Raw genomic sequence first — 26,107 nt, 5'->3', positions numbered from 1 at the left:
ACCTCCATGCATAATCAAGCAATATTGAGCACTGATAACAAGAACCCACAATATTTAGAAGTTTTACATGACACGGCATTGGAAAGATGCATTAAACCTACTACTTGAGCACAATTCTTTATTTGGGATGGTATAAAGTACTACTGAAAGTTTCTACAGTAAACAAGGAAAGGGTTAGCAAGGCTGCTTCCCATGAAAGCTGGATCTAATTCAGCTTTTACTTCCAATGAATGTTCCACAACTAGAAGTTTTAGGCATTCAAAAAGGAAGTGTTTGAACTGCTCTGTACACATGCAATGGTAAAGCCATGGTTAACTGGTATATTTATTATCCCTCTTCTCACTCATAAGCTTTTGTTCACCTTTAGCTTATCTTCCACAAATCCTGCTTTCATATTACATGCAAACATGAGATTGTTTAAAACAATAACCGTGCTTGATTGGAAACCTGAGTACTTTTTTTGGGGGGGGGAAGAGGGATGTTCAGTATTAGAACCTATTTTAAATTAGAATCCCTAATTTATAGGGACAAACCAGAGATTTGAAAAAATTAAACCTGCTTATTTTCCTGCTTATTACCAGAGGGGATACTGGATGTACAAGCTGGGTTTCGAAGAGGCAGAGGAACTAGAGATCAAATTGCCAACAATCGCTGGATCATGGAAAAAGCATGAGAGTTCCAGAAAAACATCTACTTCTGCTTCATTGACTATGCAAAAGCCTTCGATTGTGTGGATCACAACAAACTGTGGCAAATTCTTAAAGAGATGGGGGTACCAGACCATTTTACCTGTCTCCTGAGAAATCTGTATGCAGGCCAAGAAGCAACAGCTAGAACCGGTCATGGAACAACTGATTGGTTCAAAATCAGGAAAGGAGTAAGACAAGGCTGCATACTGTCACCCTGCTTATTTAACCTATATGCAGAGTACATCATGAGAAATGCCAGGCTGGAAGAATCACAAGCCGGAATTAAGATTGCAGGGAGAAACATCAACAACCTCACATATGCAGATGATACCACCCTAATGGCAGAAAGTGAAGAAGAACTAAGGAGCCTCTTGATGAGGGTGAAAGAGGAGAGTGCGAAAGCTGGCTTGAAACTCAACATTAAAAAACCTAAGATCATGGCATCTGGACCCATCAATTCCTGGCAAATAGAAGGGGTAGAAATGGAAGCAGTAACAGACTTCATTTATTTGGGCTCCAAGATCACCGCAGATGGAGACTGCAGCCATGAAATTAAAAGACGCTTGCTCCTTGGGAGGAAAGCTATGGCAAACCTAGATAGCATGTTAAAAAGCAGAGACATCACCTTGCCGACAAAGATCCGCATAGTCAAAGCTATGGTTTTTCCAGTAGTAATGTATGGCTGTGAGAGCTGGACCATAAAGAAGGCTGAGCGCCAAAGAATTGATGCCTTTGAACTGTGGTGCTGGAGAAGACTCTTAAGAGTCCCCTGGACTGCTAGGAGGTCAAACCAGTCAATCTTAAAGTAAATCAACCCTGATTGCTCATTGGAAGGATTGATAATGAAGCTCAAGCTCAGATACTTTGGTCACCTAATGCGAAGAGAGGACTCTTTGGAAGGGACCCTGATGCTGGGAAAGATTGAAGGCAAAAGGAGAAGAGGACGGCAGAGGATGAGATGGTTAGATAGCATCACTGAAGCAATGAGCATGAAACTGAGCAAACTCAGGGAGGCAGTGAAGGACAGGAAGGCCTGGCGCGATATGGTTCATGGGGTCACGGAGACTCAGACACAACTTAATGACTGAACAACAACAAACCAGAGGGGAAGAAGGAAGAGAGTAAATGATCCACTTAGACCTGCAAACCAAAATTGTTTTCTTTACATGTCAACATAGCCAGTGATTTAAAATAATCAAAAATAACAGAGAGTCTACAATTAGTGTTTTAAACTATGTATTTATTTCTTAAACTATTGAGCAAATCAAATCATTCAATATTATTAGTTTACAAGTTAATTAGTTTTACTAGTGGCAATTATTTTTTTCTTTAGAAACAGGCTTTGCAAAGCTCTCTCTATCTTGCATACTCTTCCTTTCTTCCATCTATGTTTAAAAAAATTCCCATACAGGGTCTTTCTCATAACTACCAACCACAACAGCTTCTGAAATTAAATATGGGAAAACAGAATTCTGCACACTGCAAACTTGTATTCTTTCCAGTGTTGCTCTTTTCTACTTCATTCCGCTTTTGCTGAACCCTGTTCTCAGAAAAACAATATAGCAGACAAAAATGAAATGCTATGTAGACATAGGATATGACAGTTATTCAGCTGGCTAGAGCACTTTATTTCCATATGTGAAAATGAAATCTTTATACCTTGTTATTTTGTAAACCAAATAATAAAGAAAAAACTTCTTTTAACTTGATTTATGTGGTAGAAGCATTAATTCTGTCCAGGGCTTTTTTTTTCCCCAGAGAAACAATACAACTTTTTAAAAGTAGATGTAATAATTGGATTTAATAAAAACAGTTAAAAGACAAAATAATTTGCATGCACCCAGCACTTTTACAAGTTAGATTTGCAAATCTTTCTCTTGCTTTTATTCACCAATATGCCAGAAAATCAGTTCAAACTGTTCCCTTTTTGAATCTAATAACTCCTTGCCATCTTATGGGATTCCATCAATCCACAGGTACATCAGGAGAAGGAAAAAATGGGTCCCAACCACTAGCCAACAAGAAAATATTCTATTCTCAAAGAAAAGATAATTTGCATATGCTTAGAAACTCTTAGCACATACTAGGATATCTGAAAAGATGGTAAGAATCAGGACTACCATTGCATTTCTTGTGGAAAGAATTGCCTCTATAGCATGTGGCATGAACACTTTTCTAAGTAAAACAATCATTTCTTCAAATAATATAATGTTATACATTTTAAGGACTTAATTATTTTTGATAGTATCTAACCATGCCACTATTCAACTGTATGTATCTAGACCAGGCCAAACACCAGCTTTACCTGTTGGCCATTCATTTCAAAGCAGGTGAAGATGAAACAAATGTTCACATTAGAGAAAAAAGTACACATTAGCCTTTAGGATCATAAAATAATGCAGAGACTCATACATTCTGTGTGATATAAAATACAATATTTTGATAAAAAGAAATATTTTCAAATTTTCACTGCATTGTATTTCACACCCTCCACTATAACCAGTACCTTTCTGGAGTGCAAGAAAGTTGCCAGTTTTACAAAGAATGAAAGTTTTCAAGGGCAGCCCAATGTAGACAATGATTCAATAAGTGATTGTGACATGGCCCTCCAATCTAGGAATGGCAAAATTGGTGCCGAAGATGGATCTGTGCAAAGGCCCCTCCTGGCCACAGCTGCTCACTTTTTCAGCAGGAAGCAAGAGTCCAAGAGGACCCCTAAATTGTACACCAATTCTGACAGGGGGCTGCAGCCCTATCCAGAACTAAAGAAGGAGAATCAACCTCAAAACCCAAAGTTACTTGGTCTTGCTTGGGTTGAGCTGAAGCCTGTTGTTCCTCATCCCAAATCACCACAGCCACCATATACTGGGAAAGAACCTGCACACCATGACTTGATCAGCTTAGGGCAGAGGTGAATAGCTGGGTGTCATTAGTGTATTGATGATGCCTGACCCTGTACCAGCAAAGGACTTCACCACTAGTTTCATGTTGATGTTGCATAGGAGTGGGAAGAGTAGATCCCTGAGGAATGCCACAGAAAAGGGGTTAGGGGCTAGATCTACACACATGGGAAAAAGGTGAAGCAACTTTAATACCAATATCTAGTTGGTCAAATTGAATTTGACTGTGGTAGCATTTTCTTTGAGTTGCACATATAGATGCGTCCAGACTGATAATGGCTAGAAATGTAATTCCTCAAATGTTTCATTGGTTCTAGTATGTGTGTCATATAGTTAGTGGGTCATAAGGAAGATAACAATTCTTTGCTTGTGCAGGCATCAAGTCAACTGTTCTGCCAATTATTCTGCTGGCTGGCAGCTATGGAAAGAGCAGTGAAGTTCTGAACAATGACTACATTGGTTCTTCTTGAAAGAATGGCTTGCAAAAGAATCTTCTGAATAGCTGTCTGTCTAATGTGACATTGTGGTGTACCAGGACATTAGGAGGCCCATTCCTAGCCAGTAAAATAACTCGGGTGAAAGTGTGTCATGCAACTATTAATGGAGTCTGATCCTGAGTTAAAAAAAAAAAAAAAAGACAATGGCAGAGCAAATTGAAGTGTTCATCTATAAGGTATGAATTTTATTGTTATGCAAGCCTGAAAAAATCCATGAATAAAGAGTTTAAATCCAAGCGTTACTATTCTAAACTATGCGACAAAACCTATTTGTGAAAATGAGAAGTGACAAAAGCAGTTACATTTTTTTTAAAAAAACGTTCTCCCTAAAGACATTTCCAGACATAATACTTCTGAGAGTTAATGAGGGAATGAAGTCAAAGACAGGATTCAAACAAATCTAAAGCTAGTTCTGTAGACTTCAGGATTGTGTTTTCAATTAGCTATCCCTCTTCTACCTTAACTCTATATTGCACAAAAATATTGTTTTTGAAACTTAGGGAGAATTTCAGCAGCTGGTGATTATATAGTACAGGACAGAAATCCCTTGTCCAAACTCTGCCTTAACCTGGGTCTTGCTAAAAATATGTTTAAATCTCAGCATGGATTTGAATTGGAACATTTGTGTCTTGCCCACCAAACAGTTCAAGGCGGATCAAGTATAAAATCAGCAATTAGGAGGCATGCTTTTTACACATAAACCGTTTAACCGTTTTGTGTTTTTAGCTATTTTAACTGTTTATTTGCATTTTGTAAGCTGCCCAGAGTCTACTGGAGTGGGTGGCATAACAAATTTAAATAAAATAAAAATAATGTTTTACAATCCCTTTTATTAAAGAGGGAAAAGGAGCACAAAAGAAACAACGTAGTGCCAAGGTATGTCCTTCATATGATATTACATAAGCTTTTCCCCAAAACATTTAAACTAGCCTTTGATCTGAGAGGCACCTTTTCATCACTGGCTCGCAGTTCTCAACTCCGGTTTCCTTATGTGTGGAATAGTTCCACCTGGTCTCATTTCCTCACAGCGACTGGGAAACTTAATTAGGTAATTGCTATAATGCTTTTGGCAGACACGACAAACATAATTAGAAGAGCAGGTGCAAAATGAGCAAGCTCACCCCCAGCATTTTAGCAGAACTGCCAGGAGCCTGCCAGAAGAATTTCACAGCATCAACTCACTTCATTTTGGAAGTCTTCTCAAGTTTTGTAAGCTTGGCTCTCTTCTTCTTTATTTTACTTTAAAGGGGAATGCAAAGGCTTTTTCATCCACCCAACACTAATAGAGCTAGTCAGATTAGTGAAAAAGCATCAAGTGAATGAACATACATTGCTTTGTCCTACAACACCAGAACACCCAACACCTTGTACCAAGTCTGATAGGAAAAAGAAAAAAAAACTTGTCACTTTGCCTGTCACAATTGTTACTTGTCACAATCTCAGATGAGATTGTGAGGAGGCAAAAAAGCCCAGGTCTTGCTTGATTTGAATATAGCACATTTGGGTTTTCCTTTCCCTAATAACATCATATACTTGAATATAGAGCATTTAGGAAAAGCCATGCTACTGAATCTGCACCTAATTATCTCTCATAAAGTTCAGAATAGTTCCCATAAATCTGTATATATATCTATCTAAACAGGAAATACTAGAGTTATGTGGACAAAAGGTCAAAGGGCTTGGCAATTCAAAGAGAGGACAAAAAGTATCTAAGCAAGCATAGCAAAACAACAAAGTGCCTTTTCTGAAATTGAAACTAAAGCAATGGAATAAAAGATTCCGAATAGCAGATTTTTAGAGCTCTGCACTACATTACAAACAATATATGGTTTGTAAGGTGCAAACTACATTGTGGTACAAACTTTGTTTGGGGAATATTTTTGGAAAAGTTTCTTCACACACACAATAGGGCTGCTTTGCCCTTTCTCTGTCTTGTTGCTTGAGATGATCAGAGTTGTAGTCCAATACAAGATTGGGACAAAGATACATGATGTTGATGAACAGCCAGAACAATCCATTGTGCACAATTTCTCAAATCCTTTTCTGGGGAAATGCCTTATACCAAAATGTCTACATCTTACATCTGAAAAGAAAATTCTGAAACCAGAAGACAACAGAAGATAGCTAAAAAAAAAAAAAAAAATGAAGACCTTGGGTTTGCCAAATCCAAGCCAAATATCCTAGCAAAAGCTAATCTATTGTGTGACATCATGTTCTTAGGTTAGCCTAATTTAAAATGGTTGAATATCTGCTTTAACACATAAAGCCAAAATACATTGCTTATTACCGTATTATAAATGTCGTAATAAAATATAAAACTGTCATTGGATATGAATTTTCTCCCTTATCAAAGCTTATTTTTATTCCTCACTCTCTCTTCTTACATAGATAAAAAGTCTTGCTACTTAATTTTTATACAGTATCTGTAGCAAGCTACGATTTCACTGTAAATCTTGACTAAGGTTAAGGCAATAAAAAAAGTAAGCTCTATGTTAGTTGAAGGTGTGAGTATTATATTATAAAAAGAGTTTTGACATGCTCAACTCTTGTTTGTTCAGAAACAACTATGAACCTTCAACACAATAAATACAAAGCCCAATAAAACATGTTCTTATCATCTTCAGATAAGAACATGTTATGTAAAGAAAAACAGTTCAAAGCATAAGCTTATTAATCCATCACAATTTATTATTTCCACTATTTTAGTTTCAGCCAATTTTCACTGCTTGTCATGTAGGTGTAGAACCTCCAGATTTGATACACCATATGACAGGCAACAATACTGAATTAAAGGTAGCATGGGAAAGAAATCTGGGCACCTAGCTGTCCATTCTCATTGGGATTGACACTGTCATGGAACTGTTAGTTTCATACCTACAAAGAGTATATTACCTTAGAAAATGGGTGCAAAATGTGTGGTCCAGGTGACCCAACAACACACTCTCAAAAATTGGTCCTGACTCCATCCTTTCTGGGAATGCAGGCCTCAATATGCTGCACAAACCTCAAGGTGGCCCTCAAGCAGAGGAAAGTTGCACATGCCTAACTAGGAGATCCACAAAAGAACTAGAAGTAGTTCAACCAATAAAGCAAATTAGATTAAAAGTTTGCCTGTTGCTGTATGTATTACCTCTTCAAAGTGAGGGATTCTAGTGGTAGATACTTGTGCTTGGAAAATAGAGGAAAAGTCTTAATATAGCAGGCAAGAAGATCTATATTCAAGTTAATCATCATAGCAAATGAAAATTCTTACCTACAAACCTACTATAAAAATGGCACAATAGTCAAATCGTAAGATACACACTGAGCCATGACTCCTCCTCTTGCTTCAGAGGTAGGGAAAGATCTTAAAATGCACAAAATCTGCTTTGATTTTTGCACATCCACAAGGTTTATTTATTTTAGCCAAGCAGCAAATGAATCAGCTTGGTCATGAGTGTCGTAATTGTTGGCTGACATATGTAAAAGAATGCAATTTTAGGTTTTATCACATACATCAAACATGTATTTATTTTCACTTATTTCTAAATCAAATTTATAGGCCACCCAACCAATAATGGCTCTGGGCAACATACAAGATAAAAACAATCCAATACAATGTAATTCAAAGAAGGAGATAACCTGGAGATTTATGTACCAAATACGCTAATAAAATTCATACAGCACTGCACACTCCCTAACCTAGCATCTGAGGAAAAAGCCAGATCTTCAAGGCCTGTTTAAAAGGCAGCAGGCTTGGGGCAACTCAAACCATGGGGAGATACTGTTCCATAAGGCAGGCACCATGACAGAGAAGATACATCGCCTGGGTCCCATGTCCCTTTTAAAGATGGAACATGGACCACTATCTATCTTGTATGTTTGACAACGGTGAGCCTTACTAGAACCTGACTCCACAAGTTAACTAGAATTATACTTTATTGAGATTAGCTATGGTAAGAGAATCTTGCAATTCTGCCTGTGTTTTCCCTTCCCTTCCTCTTATAACCTAGGGAGTCAGGGGGGAAGCCAGTCTGAGTATCTTTCTAATACTTTCCCACCCCCCTGGGCTTAATACATGCTTTTTCTGCACTTGTTGCTGTCCTAACAGTTTCTGGATGCCTTCTCCAAGGTTAATTCCATGGCTCCCTATCCCCACAACCATTCTGTCAGATTTTACTGGATGGGCAGAAACATCGGGAGAAGGAGATCTCTCAGATGCCCAGGTTATCGGACATAACCCCATGTCATGGTTAAGAAAGCATTAATCTATGATTTTATGTAATATTTACACTGATAAATCATGCTTTGAGATTGAAACTGATTGAATAAATTGTAATAACATCATGGAACAGCATCATGATTGGATTTACAATTCATAGTTGCCTCACCTTGAGAGGCTATAACATCTAGTAACTAAAATACTGAGCAGATAGAAGAAATAAGGCAACTTCTTCTAAACTTGTACATTTAGAAGCACAAACTATGGTTTCATAGAGTCTGACTTGAACCATCGAGGGTATCACTGGATGAACAATTGTCAGGTTATCAAACATTTAAATGGTACAAGTAAGTAATTAAGTTATTTATGTATAGGAAAGGAAAGCTGGTAATAAGTGCTTCAGAATACAGACTCTTGGACACCCCTCCAAACAAAAACCCACTAGCTACCTCTGCAAACCTTCTGACCTTCCAACCAAAATGTATTGTACATGACTTTAATACTTGTATTGGTTAACATGGTAAATGCATCTTTATATCATGGAGTAGTACCAATTAGAGGTAAATGGCATGGTGAAGAAGGCCAATAATCTGAAATTAAATCCTGACAAGTTGGAGATCTGGTGGATCAGTGGTTCCTATGTACAAGATTTGGGGAATCAAAATGTTTTGTTGGACATACGCAAGTTATCAGAAGTAGATCTAATCTACTTTCCTTCAGAAGGAATTTCATTAACTAGGCTGCTAAAGCAATAATACTAGTTCTTTTGACCTGAATTTCTTCAATGGTGGAACATTCAAAAGTGACACAGAAAAATGTTAATATAATATAAAGTTCCTAAGGTGAAGGGAAGTTTTAACGTATTTTGGTTCTAAAGCTTAATAAACAGCAGTACCTTGGATCAGATGGTTTTATCTTTACGTCAGTAACTCTATAGATAACATTTTATTAAAATATAATAATCTGCTAAGCTATCCTGAGTTGCAACAACTTGCATTGAGCTAGTAGAGCCCTCTTATTACTGAAGAGATATATCTACTCTAGCAGTGGGAGATGATGTGGGTAAGATCCATTCTGCAAACAAAATCCAGTTTGTTGCTGTCAAATAAACACCAAGCAGTTCATGTTTAACTGACTAGAGTTCCAGGATAGAATTTAGTACATACATTGAATGAAGACATCCAGGTCAAATCTTAGGCATGTATAGCTAGAAATTTTCTGGCACCAATGGACAGGAAAGATCTTTGGCTGACCCACCCAGGGCTACTACCAGTCACAGTAGACACCACTGGACTAGACAAGGGACACTGCACAATGGGAGAGCACATATTTTGAAGTTCATTCCCTGGTATTTCCAGATAGATTAGTGGGGGGGGGACTGTCTGAAAGCTTGCCACAATTAACAATAAGGACAAGATGGACAGAACTGCTATGATAAGTGTAGATGAATCAAGAATCTGTCTAGTATAGGGAATATACAAAAGTAAATATAACATAAAATAGTTCAAACCTTGGCATATAAGATCTCTCATCCGTGTGAACAGCACCTGCTAGAGGTCTTCCCAAACTCCCGCTAAGGGACTGAAAAAAAAAACAGCATTCATTTTAAAAAATGTAAATGTAAATATAAACTAACATTTATATATACTGAAATGTGCTTAATGTAACAAGCAATTCAAATGGTTGTTTTAAAGATTATGACTGCAGAGCCTCATTCAAAAAACTGTGACACCATTTATCCTTCCCATACCACGCACAAATAAAGATACAGCATGTGTCCCAATACAAAATATATGCAATTTCAAGGAACTGAATTTAGGCAATTAGAAAATTTAAAATGCCCATCTATTTTGGCTTCTGGTACTTATTAAACTCAGTGCTCCACTAGATCACAGCACCTAGTGGACCATGGATAATTCTGAAAAATAAAACAAGCTCAGACATGGTTAGTACGTGGATGGGAGACCATCAGGAATGATCAGGGCTGTAGGCTAAATTGAGACCTTATGAATAACAGAAATGGGTAGGGCAACAGCAAACCATTTCTAAATTATTGCCAAGGGAATTATCTGGATGTATCCATGTAGTTACTGGGAGATGATCTGAAGGAAGCTCAACAACTATTTGGAAACTGGAAATCATATTACTGAAGTAAGGCTTACAAGAGCGATATTATTGTATATTGTAACTCCAATAAAAAAAAATGCACCTGAACGTAAATTATTATCAGAATATCCACATATTTCATGTTATACCAGCCGATAAAATGGTACACAAATTCCAGCATGAAAAGTTTTGTTTTGCTTATTCCAAACACATTTCATTTCTCCAAATCATGGGGCAGAGGAATGGCAAAGCCAACCTAAACAATTTGATCTTATCTACAGAAGCCTATCTCTTCCCGCTGTTACATTCTTATGCTTTGCTGGTTGCTAAACAGGACAATATTGCCTATAAAGCATCACATTCTACTGGATACCCAATACTAGAAAAAGGTAAAATCTATGCATGAACTGTTTGATAAAAATATTAATTTTCTACAAAATCTATCTTTAAAACATTTTAAGAAATTGTATTTTCCTGAGGGAAAGATCACATCACCCCACCACCAGTAATTTACATTTAAAATTGGATTTTAAACAGAAGTATGCTTCTTACACAAAATACAAACTACTCAGCTAATTCTGTTGAAGTGTAGAGATCTCTAAGTTGTCCCTCTTATACAGTTCTCTCTCTTCAAAAATTCGCTCTCTACAAAAGAAATGGTTCAAAAGCATGCAGCAGCACATGCCAAGCAAATCATTAAAGCAGCCATGTTGTTTTACAAACTAACAGGGTTACTTTGGAAAGTGCTAACAGCTGCTTCCACATGCATGTTCATACATAGCTGCTTAGCTGGGACACAAATGGACACAGCTGGGGGCAACTTCTGAAGCAGATGCATGAGTCTGGAAAAAAATGCAGCTGCTTTAACATTTAAAGAGAGGTGCTTCATACATGTTCCTGGTGATCTGAAGAACCTTTTTCAAAGGCTATGCGCAGCCATTAACCAACCCCTGTAATTTGCTATCAGTGCAGTTCTAGTTTACTCCTTTTTCCTCAGGCAGAATGGGGCAAAAGATTCTCATGGGAAACCAGAGGAAACATATCTTAGTAATGGTTTCACTGTACACACAACAGACATAAAATTGCTAGTATTGTTATTGGAGTCGATTAGAATGGATGCACATTAACTTGAGATCTTACTGGTGTGACTGGATCAACTCTGCCCAGGTAAAAGTGCGTATTACATTTAGCCTTCCATCAGTTGCAAGGACAGCAAGCTTGCTCACAGTTCTTAAAATGAATCCTCTATACCTCTTTATTTGGCAGTGCTAAACACTAGTTAAGAGAGTGTCAGTAACATAAATATATACTTGCAAAGTTCCCCATATAAGGAGATCTCCTAAGATTTAAATACTTTTAACCTTCTGTCTTCTATTTTAGTTCTGAAGACCTACAAAGTGAATTTAGGCAAAGACATCCCCTGTTTTCCTTACTTCCAAAGAGGTTCTCCTTATTTCAAATGCAACACATTCTATTTTGTTGTGCCAACCTGTGAGACAACTAATATTTCAGCATTCTTTATTCCACACTATCACAGAAATGCTTATGAGCTAAAATTAGTAAGTTTTACTCACAGCCTGAAAAGCAGCACAGAATGTCTCCATTGAGAGATGACAGCCCATTAGAGGAACTGTGAGAGACCTGGCTCCAGGCCCAAGGGAGTCTTTTAGGGACAAGGTTACTGAGGAGGGAGTTCATCCTGAGTAGGCTTTGTCTTAAGTAGCCACAGACCAGCTGGCTTGACCTTGGCCAAACAGCAAGGCTAGAAATTATTCCTTAGAATGTATGTTTTGGACTGTTTTAGAATTCTTCATAGGGCTATATCCAGGATTGAATGTAGCACTTCAAAAATCTACTGCCTGGGAATGCAGGTTTTGTAAATGTATAGGCACAAAGTCTGTGGAAAACTCTGGCTGTGCTTTAAGGAACCAGCATCTCTTGATTTACAAAGCTTACCATTCTTGTGAACTGAATAAGAGAAGGACAATGAAAAATGGGGATGGAAAGATTATGCTTCATCCAACATAAATGGCATTATAGTAAGCACAGGGGCAAGAATGATGTTCACTCCCTGTTCCATTCAGTCTCCTTGTCCTTTATTTGGTAAAACAAGACCTTCATAAAAGCAAGGCACCTCACTTTAATACTTTGCTTTCACTCTGCTAGCAATTCCAGCAGTGCATGCCAGTTCAGGACAATGAACCATTCATCCACTTCAGGTATATAATATGTAACAAATGTTTGTCCTAGTAATTGATTAAGGTATGGAACAACTGCATACCACAGCATCAGTGGGCCTCTCATTTTTCTGCAGATGTAAAATGTGGGAGAGTGAAGGAAGCTGCTTTAATCTGCATCACAGAGAGACATGCTACCAAGTTAGACCAAATTCAATCCAGCTTGCTTAGGGCTAAAATAAAGCACCCTTCAGTTTAAAACTACAGGACATCCTCTCATTCTTTCCTTATAGACTACAAGTACCAATGTAGAGGAGAACATTTTAACTAGATGGAACACATGTCCAAAATTGATGAAATGTAAAGGGATCCTTCTTGGGCATATTTTCAACGGCTATCGTGAAGCAGAACTGCATTCGTACACACAACTATATGGTCAAGTGTTATATATATAATACCCGTTTATGCACCTCCCAAAGCATTGACATAGGAACTATGATCAAAACCACTGAAACTAAAAAAGGCTTGCCATTGCATCAATCCTAGGTTGCAATGTAGATGCAGCAAAGAATACAGTTTGGCTGAAGTTAATGTTTGCCAACATTGGCAGAAAGAGCACTGACAGATGTATACTAAGAAATCCTTTTCTAGTTCAAATCTCCAGTTGTGCATTTCTGGAAAAAATATACTTTTTTCCCCTAACACTCCCAAATATTTGCATAGCAATTTGATAAATAAACCCATACTTTGGGAGAAAATGACAGGCTTTATTATCTTTACCAAAATGTGCTCCTAGCAAAGTAACAGATGGGGCAAGCTGGGCGGAGGGAGGGATGTTCCTAGAAGAAAATACTCTTCTTCTAGGATGATCTTCCATACATCCATACTCTCCTTTTGCCATTCAAACTGGCATCTCCTCAATGAAAATTCGTGTGCACAATATGGACTTACTGTTATTGCATCTAGTTTGGCTCTGAGAGTCATAATATTTTAACATTTGCCATTAAGGTCAGAGTTAAATATTAGCAAAACTAAGTCATTCTGAGTTAAATCCAGAACTGTTATGGAATAGATCTTTGTGAACTGGGGATTTTGGAAGACAAAGCAAAGCAAGTAGTGTTCATTTATTCTTCCTCCAATCTTCCATTCCATGACAATCTCCTCTGAAATTTGGGAATCCTCTAAAATAGTATTGGAAGTGGCTCAAGGGAGCACCCACTGGATCTAATTCACTTCCTGCAAAGAAGCAACCCACCTGAGCATAAAACGTCTGACCTGCTCAAGCCCGTAGTGTCAACCCTTTGAGGTAGGCCAGGCCAGAAAACAGACAACACAAGAAATACTGGAACTTTACTGATATAGGCCACCCTTTCCCAACCATATTATCCTGGAGGAATCCTTTAAATAATCTCAGGGAACCCCTACATAAAAACTGCAAAAAATATGAAAACTTCACAATACAATTTACTTCTAACCTATACATTCCACATTTTACAACATTTATAACAGCAAAGCAGCAGGCTGGCAGCTGAAGCACGGCATGTAAAAATTCCCAGCATGTGCTAGCATTGTGCAACATGTGAAGTTTAAAAAAAAAACTATTTTTTTTCCAGTCACGATTTCTTGCAGTAGTAAGAAGATCTAGTAATCTTGGGTAGAACCCCAGTTGAGAAAGACTGATATAGGCTCTAATAATACAATCCCTCCCTCCTGTTCCAAAGAGAGTCAAGGTAGTGTAATCTTAAGTTTCTTTCTCACACTTTCTGGTTTTCCTGAGCTAAGCTCTAGTTTTACTAATGGTTGCCATGTACAATGGTACCTCTAGTTACGAACTTAATCCGGCTAAACAGTTCTGAAACATATGCATTTTATTTTTAAACCTCAAAAACCTTCCAAACGCCACAAAAACCTTCCAAACGCCACAAAACACACCACAAGCCTCACCGAACGTCTCCTTGCTACCGCGATCTTGCCCACAGGAAGCCACGACCGCATGGCAGCAGGGAAAATGGCCGCAGATCCGGTTCGTAAGTAGAGGCGGAGTTCGCAAGTAGAGGTAAATTTTTGGGGCTGGAGCTGGTCGTATCTTGAAAAATTCATAAGGAGGGGCATTCGTAACTAGAGGTACCACTGTATTTTCTTCAAGGTCATCTCTGTGCTCCTCTATAAGTAGTTTGGGATCTGATGCACAAGGGGATCATCTGCATATCGCTGGTGACTTTTGGGAAAAAAGTGGAAGCCACTGACAACAGCAGAGGTGCTGGTGTTCACTGATCAGCTCATGCTAAACCAATTTATTTGCTGCCCCCCCCCCCCGCAAGAGACATCATGGCCAGATATTAGGTCTGTTGGTCACCTGGCATGTTTTCCCTTTCCCTGAAGATAAAGAAGACTTGATCTGTACAAAATGTCAGACGGTGGAACTTCTGAAAGCAAGGACTGGTGAACTGGAGTCCAGTGCATCATCCCTACATATCATTCATCTAAAAAAGGTTTTTTATATAGTGTGGATGCCATTACTTACTACAAACGGTACTGTGAAGCTTACAACTTCACCAAAGGATGAACATGAAGGCAGCTGGCAACATGTCATCATCTGAAGCAAAATTATGACAAAGCAAATCATTCACCTAGACCTTGTCAACCAATTCCAACCTCTAGTTTCTGAAGAAACTTCTTCAAGCATGAGTGAGCTACCAAGGACCCAATATCTGAAGCTCTGTCACCAGATCCAAGTGGAAATGATCCATCACAAATCACCAGAAAGAAGAATAGAAAGGTTGTGATTGTAGGTGACTCCCTCTTGAGAGGTACTGAAGTCTCACTTGTTGCCCAAATTTTTCTTCTTCCCCAGGTTCCTAAATCTGTGATGTGACAAAAGGGAGTGATGTAGCTCATCAGGCCTGCCTATTAATCCATGTGGGCACAAATGATGCTTAAAGCAACCTCTCCAGCATATCAAAAGTGACTTCATGGGTTTGGGGAAGAAGGTGTAGGAACTTTGAACCCAGGTGATGTTCTCATCAATATTTCCCATTGAAGGCAAAACTCCAGGAACAAAAAGGAAAAATTTCCAAGTGAACTCCTGGTTGCAAAGTTGGTGTGACAGGGTTTTTGACTGTACTAATGGCTTAAGTCTAAAACAAGAAGACATGTGCAAAAGACTCAGGCAGCCACCTTTCTAATTCACATTAATGGGGGGTGGGGTTGTAAAGCACAGTCAGACTTGCAAGATCCTGTAGTTTTAACATTCATATGGAGTTTGATTTCTTGGTTTGGTCTATGTAGTGGGGCTGATAATATTGAACTGGAGAGCAATAACCAATGGGGTGCCACAGGGATCTGTCTTCAGGCTAGTATTATTATCTTATTTGGTTAATAGGGTTGACAGGCTGCTTGCCAAATTTGCAGATGACACAAAATTGGAAGATGTGGGCAACAGGATGTCAGAAAGAGATTGTAATTTAAACTCGACAGGTTGAAAAATTAAGTTGAGAGGTACAAGGTTTCCTCAACAGAAGAAATACAAGGTATTACATTTTGAAAGGAAAAATGTAAGGCACACATACAAAATGGGGGATTCATGACTTGGAAACACTACATTTGAGAAGGACTTGAGTGTGGTCAATGACATCAAGGTGAATGTGAGACTGCAGTGTGAGACAGCCACTAATAGGGCTAATGCAATTCTGGGCTGAGTTAGAAGAAGCAACATATCAAATACATGAAGCCCCTTTGCCATTTATTCTACACTGATGAGGTCACCCAAGGACTAATATTTACAGTTCTAGGCACATTTTCAGGATGATACTGACAGTGCAGAATAAGTCCACAGGATATAGGTATAGGGACGTGAGGACAAGCTCAAGGAACTTTGGGTGTTCAGTCTAAAAAAAAGAAGACTGGGGGAAAACATGAGATCACTGTTCAGGTACATTAAAGGATGCCATAGGGAAGATAGTCTGAAACTATTTTCCACTACCACAGAAATAGAATTAGAAATAATTGTACAAGGTATAGCTATCTAGGTTTCACTTAACTGTAAGGAAAAATTCCTGATAGTAAGATTTGTACACCAGTGGAGCAGTCTATTTACAGAGCTTAGGAGGCCTCCATCTCTGGAGATCTTTAAAAAGAGACTGGTCAGCCAACTCTTGAGTACAGTATGGTTTCATTGATTTTTCTGCACATTGCAGAGCTTTGGTCTAGATCAGGCTGGCACAACAGAGGGCAAAGGGCCAGATTGATAGCTTAAAAATAATCACTGAGTGTGGCGGCAGTGATGGAGCTGGCAGTGCCCATGAGGCCTAGAGGTGTTGGAGGAGCTCAGCAGGGTGTCTTTCAGAGTGGAAGATGCTGCAAAAAAACTAGGAGGTGGCAGTGAATTGGTTATTTTTTAAAAAATGTTGGCAGGTTGCAGAAGGCTGCTTGGGGGGCCACATGCACCCCACAGGTTGTAAGTTGTACAGGCCTGGTCAAGATCAGTGTTTCCCAACCTTCACAACTTTAAGATGTGTAGACTTCAACTCCCAGAATTCCCAAGCAAACATGCATGTTGTTTTCTTTTCAATATTGCTTCCTCAACATTTTATTATGCTTGAAAAAAATGAAAAAGTTACATTTACTAGTTTAACTATTAATGTCACTTTGTAAAACTACATCCTTTTTATTATTGCTATTTTGTCATAATAAAAGTATAGCAGATCAGCTTTCCCTTTTAAGACAGGCAAACAACAGTCAGCAAAAGAATTGGGAATTAAGGGGAAATCGCTACTATTCTCTCTGCCTACGCATCATTCCAAGATTAATGCCTAACGGATTGCCAGCTCCTCCTCTGCTATTCAGTTATTCTGGGCCCAAAGTGGGGGATGACTCCACTTGCTGATACTTAACTTTTCTCTCTAATCAAACAGCTCTTGATAAGAAGTCCTCAACTTCTCTCATTTCCTTCCACCAGAAGTATCATTTCCTTAACTGGCCTTTAAATTCCAGAAAGGCCCAGCTTGTTTTTTTTTTTTTAAATGTTCTCATTCCTTTAAATATAGTAAAATTTACTACACAAGGTAAGTCTGCAAATGTTTATCTGAAAAATTATCTACAGTACAAAGGACTGGGCAAGAATATCTTTCTGCATTCTTCTACAAGTTCATTCTTCTACAGTTACCTTGACAGATTCCTTTTCTTATGGAAAAATTTTTAAAAATTAAAAACCCTATGCCAAAAAGCAAGACTATTCCGAAAATCCATAGAATGCAGTAAGCCACCACAAGCAGTTTGTAGGTAGAATTAGCATCCAAGCAGTGAGACTGCGCAGAGATCATAAAAGAGGCACATGAAGCGGAGAAACCAGCATGAGCTGGGTGGCGTAAGCAAGGCAACTCTGGAGTCCTTGGGGTTCTCTGAGCTTGGTTGTTCTTTTGCAGACGTTTCATTACCCGGTTAGGTAACATCTTCAGTGCTAGAATGGGATGGGGGAGAGCAAACCCCATCCCATTCTAGCACTGAAGATGTTACCTAGCTGGGTAGTGAAATGTTTGCAAGAAAACAACCAAGCTCAGAGAACCCCAAGGACTCCACAGTTCAACCCTGAGCTACACATATTTGCTTCTATTGGCAAGGCAACTCCTTCTTTCACTAACCAAGCACATTATGCTCGGGGTCCTGCTATTTTAATATATTTTACACTATGCTATGCCTATTTTAAGGCATAAGGTTGAGTTTTTGTGTAATTTCTCCTCAACATTGTGAGAAACTATGCTGCTAATTCTTTGTAATTGTGCCACAAATGGAAAAAGGGGGAGCTCAAAACAGACCTTACCTCAGGATATGATTTGTTTGTTGTGTATTACATACCCTTATTTCTACTAACAAAAGTTGTCTGAAGTTCCTTAATAAAAAAATATTTAAGTACCTTTCTTTTTAGAAACCTAGAGCTGATGTTCTTTAAATAATCATCTGTGCAGTCTCAGTTTTGCATCTGTGCAAGGCCATTCTCAGTCTTCTTTTTAAATGGTACAAAATTTGTTGTCTAACTTTGCCAGCTCTCTATTGTAGGTAGATATTCAGGTTTTACCAGCTTCCCCACTGTTTACATACACTTCTCAAGCGAGAATCACCACGGGTCCCATTTGATTCAGTCAGATTTACTTTTAGGTAAATGTGCATAGAGTGGTAGCCCAAGTATAACCTTTAATAATCTTTAATTTGTGCAAAGAGATATATCAGATCAACATAGTCTACAAAGGTTTCAGCTGCATCAACTCTACCGCTGGTAAAATAAGGCCAGGATTTTCATTTGATGAGTTGTGTTTGTGGAAACACAATTAAAAACAACAAATTTGTAAACTTTCATAAACTTATGTTGGCAATGAGATGACAGTTGCAATGTATTTCATTTGGTCACTGGGGTTAGATGAAAGAATCAAGATACTTCTCTACGTGAAATTTAGAGTTTCATTATGTGTTGTTGCTCTTTCCGGTTGTTTTATAAAGTACAATTATTCTCCATCCTTTAAAAAAAAAACCCTGCAAAATTAAAAGTCAGAAAACTACTGAATATTTAAACAATGTACAATGTAGAAATAATGTATATGTAACTTTCTATGAGTTGAGGCTTACCATCACATTAAAATCACAAATCATGCACTTATATCATCTTCGAGAAGAACTCAGCAATTTATAAACATTATCTAATGGTTAAAGTCTGCTTGATCCAACTAGAAAACTTCATCAGGATGTGTTTTGCTCAGTAGTAAAAATAGAGTTTTCAAAAGTTAAGAAATTTGAAAACATTCAGTTACAGAATTATGGAGAGACTTTAAAAAAAAAAACACAGTAATACAAGTACCACTCCCTTCTGTTTATAAACCTCACCCACATATTTTTACTAAAAAAAATGTCAGTGTTTTAGAATCAACGGATACATATTAAAAAGTAAATTATGGATCACCATGAAAAGGCTTTTCACAACGGCAGCAGCATCTACTTCTAGAGGAGAAGGTTTCTTAAGCATCACTAACATTTCTGCAAGGCCCACTGTTTTGCACATTTGTTTTTAAATGTTATCAACACTAAGTAATTCCCATTTAATGACCATATGACCACGAAGGCCCTGCACTAATCTTACTTAGGTGTTCAAACTGAGTGCATGAGACCCCCAAATCTGGAGACAAAGGTATGCAATGACCCCCAATAACCCCATAAATTTAGACTAAGTCTGTACTGAGCAATTTCTTTGTGTGTTTAATGAGAAATATTAAAGTGAGATTTGTGTGTGTGTGCGCGTGTTAATTTAGCATGAGTAGAAAATACCTACCAATTAGAACCTCTGCTAATACAGGATTCCACATTTCAGTGAAGCTTCTAAACACTGTTTGCTAAATGCACTAAAAATCACCATTTAGATCTTCATAACAAATGCCCAAGGTCAAGGGGTGGGTTAGCACATGTAGTCCTGGACTTCTACACACTGTGCTGTGTTCCTGCCTGCAGGGTGATCTTCTGAATAGGGATTTCCCTGAAACAGAATGCTTAGTGAAAAGGAAATTTCAGTCCCAAATTTAAAGAATTTGGCCAGCCTCAAGTAGTGCAGAACATTTGGCAGGGATAAAGGAAAGTGCACTCAGATATAGTTGGCCAATAAGATACTTTTCATCAAGAAAAATGCTACTCATACTTCTTACCAAACAAAGAAATAAACAAACAAAATTGCATGGCTGTTAAATTGGAGTTCAAATTTCAAGGTTATTTATGACCTGCTAGCAAAAACAATCCACAAGTGGCTAAGTTAAAGAGCCCACTCAGTTATCAATTACTTTAAAACTGTCCTCATCAAAAGACCTTCTTAGCCGAGAGGAATTTGCTCAATTCAAGCGTAACTAGAGGCCTTCGTGAATCGTGCTTTCATAAACAGCTTCCGTTCTCATCTGCTATCCTGTCACTTTGCTTTATGCAGTTCTATGTATCACTGGGCTTGGAGTTCTTCATAGGATTATTTAAAAAGAAAGGGAGCAAAGATGAAAGGAAGTAAAAGCATCCTGTGATGACAGTCAAAACTATAATGCGCTCATGAACAGAAAACAACAAAGAAGGTGTGAGATGCACGTATGTGTGTATCTATCTGTTAGGAGTAAGATTAGGACTTGCAGATCAACACAAAGCAGCGATCATGGATGGAGAGATTAAAAAAAGATTGGTCAGTCAGTGCTGTCAACCCTTGTGCAAGAAAAGAGAGTCACTGTCAGAGGATCTGTTGAATATATAACATTCTCAGAAATCAGGCCCTGAGATTCGGGCTAATTATGCAGAAACACAAATAAGAAAGTGGCAGTGGCAAAGTCAGTTAACATATGTGCACACATGAGGTCATGCTGTACTCAGTGCAAGGCAAAAAATGAGAACGCCCGGCCCTAACTCTATCAAGAGAAAACAAAGCTTAGCTGAGATCAGTCTATTTTATCAAGCTATTCTGATCTTTTAAAAGGAAGGCCTCCAACAATTACAAAATCTATCAGTTCTCCCAGTTTAATAGTTTGGCTACACTAGATTGCAATTATTCCATTTATATATTTCTCAGATTTGTAAAATACACCAGGGCTCCTTATGTGGTTTATAAAATAGGATTTAATTTTTAAAAAAATTTAACTGACATGAAACAATTCAGCAAGCAGAACAGTCCAAAAAAAGAGGGAAGAACTCTCTGAATTGCATTACCCTTATTAGGAAGGACGTAAGAAAGCCACCCAGTCTGGTGATTTGTTCATCTAGCTCTGTACTGAACACTGACTAGCATCAACCTTCTAAAATATCAGACAAAGTATCAACATAGCTTTTCTACTTTTCATTCTTCAGAGGAAAAATAAGGAAATTCTGCAAGCTGAATAATCACAATTTCTCTTTGGTTTGTTACAGTCCAATATGTTTCCGTCTATTTTATACATATGGTAAGTGTGATCCGGCTACAGGCTCACACAAAAATTCCCTGCACCCCTTACGGCCTCCAGATGAATTATTTTAAAATCTCGACATGCAAGCCCATAATTCACTCCTAAACTTTCACTACTGACATAATAGAGAATCATGACAGAAATGTATGATTGATACTTTCATCTAGTGTTTCTTAGCCTCCCCCCTCCCCCCCCTTCAGATTTGTTGGGAACAGAGGGACCATCATATCCGGAAAACATGGTTAAAAGAAGGACAATAGGAGCTTCAGTCCACTCCATTTGGAAGGAGCCAGATGTGGGTGGATCTCTTTGCCAGCCAGCTGAATAATGAGGATTAGTGGCAGAAGAAGATATTATTCAAGAATAGGTGCTCATTAGCTATTAAGGACAGGTCAATGCAGAAACCTTATTTGATTCGTCATTAAAGGTTATATATAAATGCTTAACCAATCAACCAGAATAGCTCAAGGTTGAACAGAAAGCTACTTCCACAATTAGTTCCAAAATGTACCCAAGATAAGGCAAAACAAGTACTATTGCAAAAGTCAGCCCCCAGTACACAGTAATTATTAGGGTGAGTCAGCAAAGAAAACCCTGGCAGTATTTTATCACCTCGCTGATTTAGAGTTAAATACTTTCAAAGATCCCCTGTATAAAATGTCTGCTTCAATAAAGGCTGCTATTTATGGTATACCTACCAAATTTAAAAAAAAAAAAAAACTCAAAGAAGTGAGTTCTAAAACTAGAAATAAATTTTGTTCATTTTTTGGTATATAAGATAAAACTTGAACAAGCAAATGGTATCCTCTGTTGACTAGCTTTTGACTGTGCTGACATCACCTGGTTGGGGATAGAAGCATAAATGTAAGACTTGGAACAGACCAAAGAGATTGTCTACACCCCCTGCCCAGTGCAGGAATCCACTACTACAGCATCCGGTGAAGGCTAACGTCTATTTAAACACCTCCAATGAAGGAGAGTCCACTACTCCCCACTCATCAGGGGTGTTGTTCTGGTGTCTACCCAAAATCTACTTCCTTGTAATATAAACCCATTGTTTCTTAACCTGCTTTCTGGAACAACTCTGAACCATTCTGCCCTGTCTTCTACGTAACAGTTCTTCAGATGTTGGGAGATACTGTTTTGCATACCTGGAATGCACCAAAGTGGGTCAAAACAAACAAGATGGAGCTTGCAGCAGCATGATCAAAGTCCCTCCCCTTTGTACATGCATGTGACATCCATACATGTACAAAAGGATCAGGGTTTCAATCTGTTCCTGCAATTGTCATCTGGCCTGTTTTGACACACATACATGAATGCTGCTGCCCAAACTACACACATACATCAGACACATACATGAATGCTGCTGCCCAAACTACAAACTGGACAGTAAAGTGGGCTTATTCTCTAACTCTGAAGATCTCATTGGCCTGATTTATAGACAATCTAAACCATAATGTGGCTGATCTCCTTCTGGTCTATTATGATACATGAACCAGACATTGTTATAGTTTTATGAATTAACTAAGCCATTAGAGTCTATTTAACAGACCATGGTTACAAAATCCTTAGCCTAGCATTATGCATAAATTCGACTACAGTATTGTGTCAAGACACTTAACAGCTCCCAATATGGAAAAGGTACGTGAAAAGTACAAGCATGACTGATATGCAGAGATGAAATGGGCACTGACTCAACTATTTTTATTTAGTCAGCATGCCAACATTTTGAGAAAGCATTTAATTAATTAGTTTGTCCTTTTCTATTTTACTGCCTTCTTGGATATGAGTGTGACTCTATCTTATTTTGTTTTGCTTGTGTTTTAGGATTATATGTCCATTTTGTGGTCTTCCTTTGTACCCTGCTGTCATATTTTTGGCTAATGGAAGGTTTAAAACTATTATAATGATGATGATTAATAATAAAATCTATGCAGTGAATGCTAAACTTTTAAAATCCTCATTTACTTTGTAATTAATTAGGTACGGGGCTGCTCCTTTCAACTTAGATTCTTGACTAGCCAGATTTCAACAAAGTACATGAGACCAGCTATTTGTTATTTGAACATTTTATACTGTCCTACTTCTAATAATACAAAGGATTTTACACAACATAAAAATAAAACAACATAACTCAACATAATAAACAGTACCGTTCCAAAGGAAATACAAGCAAGGTAGAGGCTACCTATTTTTCAGAGAGCAAGGTGTTCGATTATGTGGTGGCTGTCACCAAGAAGGCGCATCTCCAGGTTCCTACCCCCCTAACCACACATTGGGTGGGAACCTAGAGAACCTCTCTTGGGGAACACACAGAGCAGGCTGATTCTGGCTGGGAAAGATAATCCTGCAAATGCACAGGTGCCAAGCCACATAGGGCTTTAAAGATTAAATCAGCTTCTTCAACTGGGTCCAAAAGCTGCCCTCCACACAAATTTAACATTGCCCTATCTTCCTTTTTCCATTAGAAGCAGCTGGGCTGCTGCATTCTGAACCAATTGCAACTTTGGAGTTGGCTTCAAGGGCAGCCCCTTGTAATTTGTTTTGTAGTAGTCTACCTGGAAGATGATGAGGGCATGAGTTACTGTACTGTTGCATGGACATCCTGGTCCAAAAAAGCCTGCAACTAGAGCACCAACTGAAGCTGAATAAATATTCCCATGGCTGCAGCCTGTTCCTCAAGCAATAGCCATGAATCCAAAAGGCCCCTTACAAGGTGGACTTGTCTTTTGAGAGGGAGTGCAACACCACCCACAGCCAACTCAGGGATCTGGATCAAGCCATAAACTGCAACTCCATTTGCAGGGATATAATTTGAACTCATTTTGACCAACCCAGACCCTTACAGCCTCCAGGCACCTAGTCAGGACCTCCACCCCATCCTGATAGCGTGACTGAATATTTTACGTGTAGTAAAGATACCTCAGTAGCAATGACCTCTCCTCATACAAATATTAAAAAGCATGGGGGGCAGAGCGAGACCCTATGGCAACCATGCTGAATGAGCCAAGAGCTCAACCACTTTTCTCCTATGCACACCAACTGAATTTGATTGCAGCAATGAACTATCAAGGACATCACCAGCCTCAAACTCAGGTAATTTAATTGGGGAGGAAGACCAAAAGACACACTAGGCAAAATTATCAAGATAAAGCGCTCTCAAACTGTATTCATGCAGTTCCTTGCTGGAAGCAAGCTGCTGATCCCATAGCAACTGAAAATCATAAGTTCAACTTTTTAGCAGCACCCTCCACTTTCAGAGCTCTCGATCAGATTACAGTACTGTATCCCATATCAACCAAACCACTGTGCTATATGAAGGGAGCAAAACAAACTGGTACATTATGTTAGAATCACATGTAGTCACATAAAACACCTTAATTTAAGAAAGGCATTTTAGACATTAAAGACTTAAAAAAAAAAAAAAAACTAGCCAAACTAGTCCAACCAAATAGAAGATTCATTCCTGGTTAATTTTCCAAATGATAGGCATAAATTGCTCCAAAAACTTCAATTTTGCCAGTCCATCTCAAGGAATGAAGAAAAAGTAATCTTCTTAGTCTCCTGGGCTTCACTACTGTTACAGCCAAGACTGGCAAAATCCATATGTATTTAAGATCTCTAAGACTTACTATAAAGAAATCACCGTGTTAACAGACCAAGAATCACAGCAAAATGTGTCTAGAGAACTGCTTCCATCTGGATCCTTTTACCAAAAAAAAAAAAAAAAAGGTCCAATGTTGCTATTCTGCTCCTGGTGGTGAAATATCATAATTCCACTAAGTTGAAATAGATTTTATGCAAACATTCCATGAGCCACTGTGGTGAAGCAAAGACCAATCATGTCACATTGCAAACAATGTGCTCAGAATCCTTCCCAAACATGAAATCCTTTTCTTTCAACTTTATTGATTAGTCTTACAACCATATCAACAAGAATAAGAAACATCAGCAAAGGTAAAACAAATAACTAATACACAAAATCCGTGATACAATAAAATATTATAATAACAAAATGGGATAGTACTAAATATACTACTATAAATTAATATGATAATATATCGCTAATATCATAAATCCAGATTCATATAAGACCATCACCCCTACATGATACTCCATTCTGTTCTATATGTCGGGCTCTCAACTGAGCTGCCTTGTCCACAAACCTGGCAGTCCTAAACATGAAATCCTATAAGTTGTCTGGGACAAATCCTCTTACATGATGGGGAAGATGCAAATGAATTATATCTACCCACTATAACTTTCCATAAATCCGTTGCATCAGGTAGAGAAAAAAAGCTGAGTTCATTCATAATGCACATGTAATATCTTCAAAGGAAGAGAAATCTTGATTCATCGCTCCCACCCCTCAAAATTCTGTCTTCTTGTACAATTATTTATCTCAAATGGGAACTCCCTTGTATTTGCATAGTAAGTACCTCATTCCATACCATCACCTTCTACAGATACATGATAGTAGGTGCTGTAAGCTCATCAGGCAACTCGCAGATGCTACGCTCAAGATAAGCAACTATGTACTGTAATTGCCAAGAATCTTGTCATCCAATAATTCAAAATAGCTTTCCCAC

The 26,107-nt window shown here is 38.2% G+C and overlaps 1 protein-coding gene across 3 annotated transcripts in view; it reads right to left on the bottom strand.

Annotated features, from left to right (window-relative positions):
* RAP1A (RAP1A, member of RAS oncogene family) overlaps window positions 1–26,107 on the bottom strand; it is a 97,004-nt gene that overhangs the window by 32,077 nt on the left and 38,820 nt on the right. For all 3 annotated transcript variants that reach the window (XM_088154516.1, XM_088154517.1, XM_007425525.4), the window contains exon 2: window positions 9,798–9,868. The gene's annotated coding sequence lies outside the window, so the exon portion shown is untranslated. The remainder of the gene's footprint in view (window positions 1–9,797; window positions 9,869–26,107) is intronic.

The sequence above is a fragment of the Python bivittatus genome, unplaced genomic scaffold, assembly GCF_059951505.1.
Source record: "Python bivittatus isolate LINGU-HERP-01145 unplaced genomic scaffold, Pbiv_v1 ctg000700_np1212, whole genome shotgun sequence".
NCBI classification, from domain to species: Eukaryota; Metazoa; Chordata; class Lepidosauria; order Squamata; family Pythonidae; genus Python; species Python bivittatus.
Note: the sequence above shows the minus strand (reverse complement) of the source record. Positions and strands in the feature narration are given on the sequence as shown.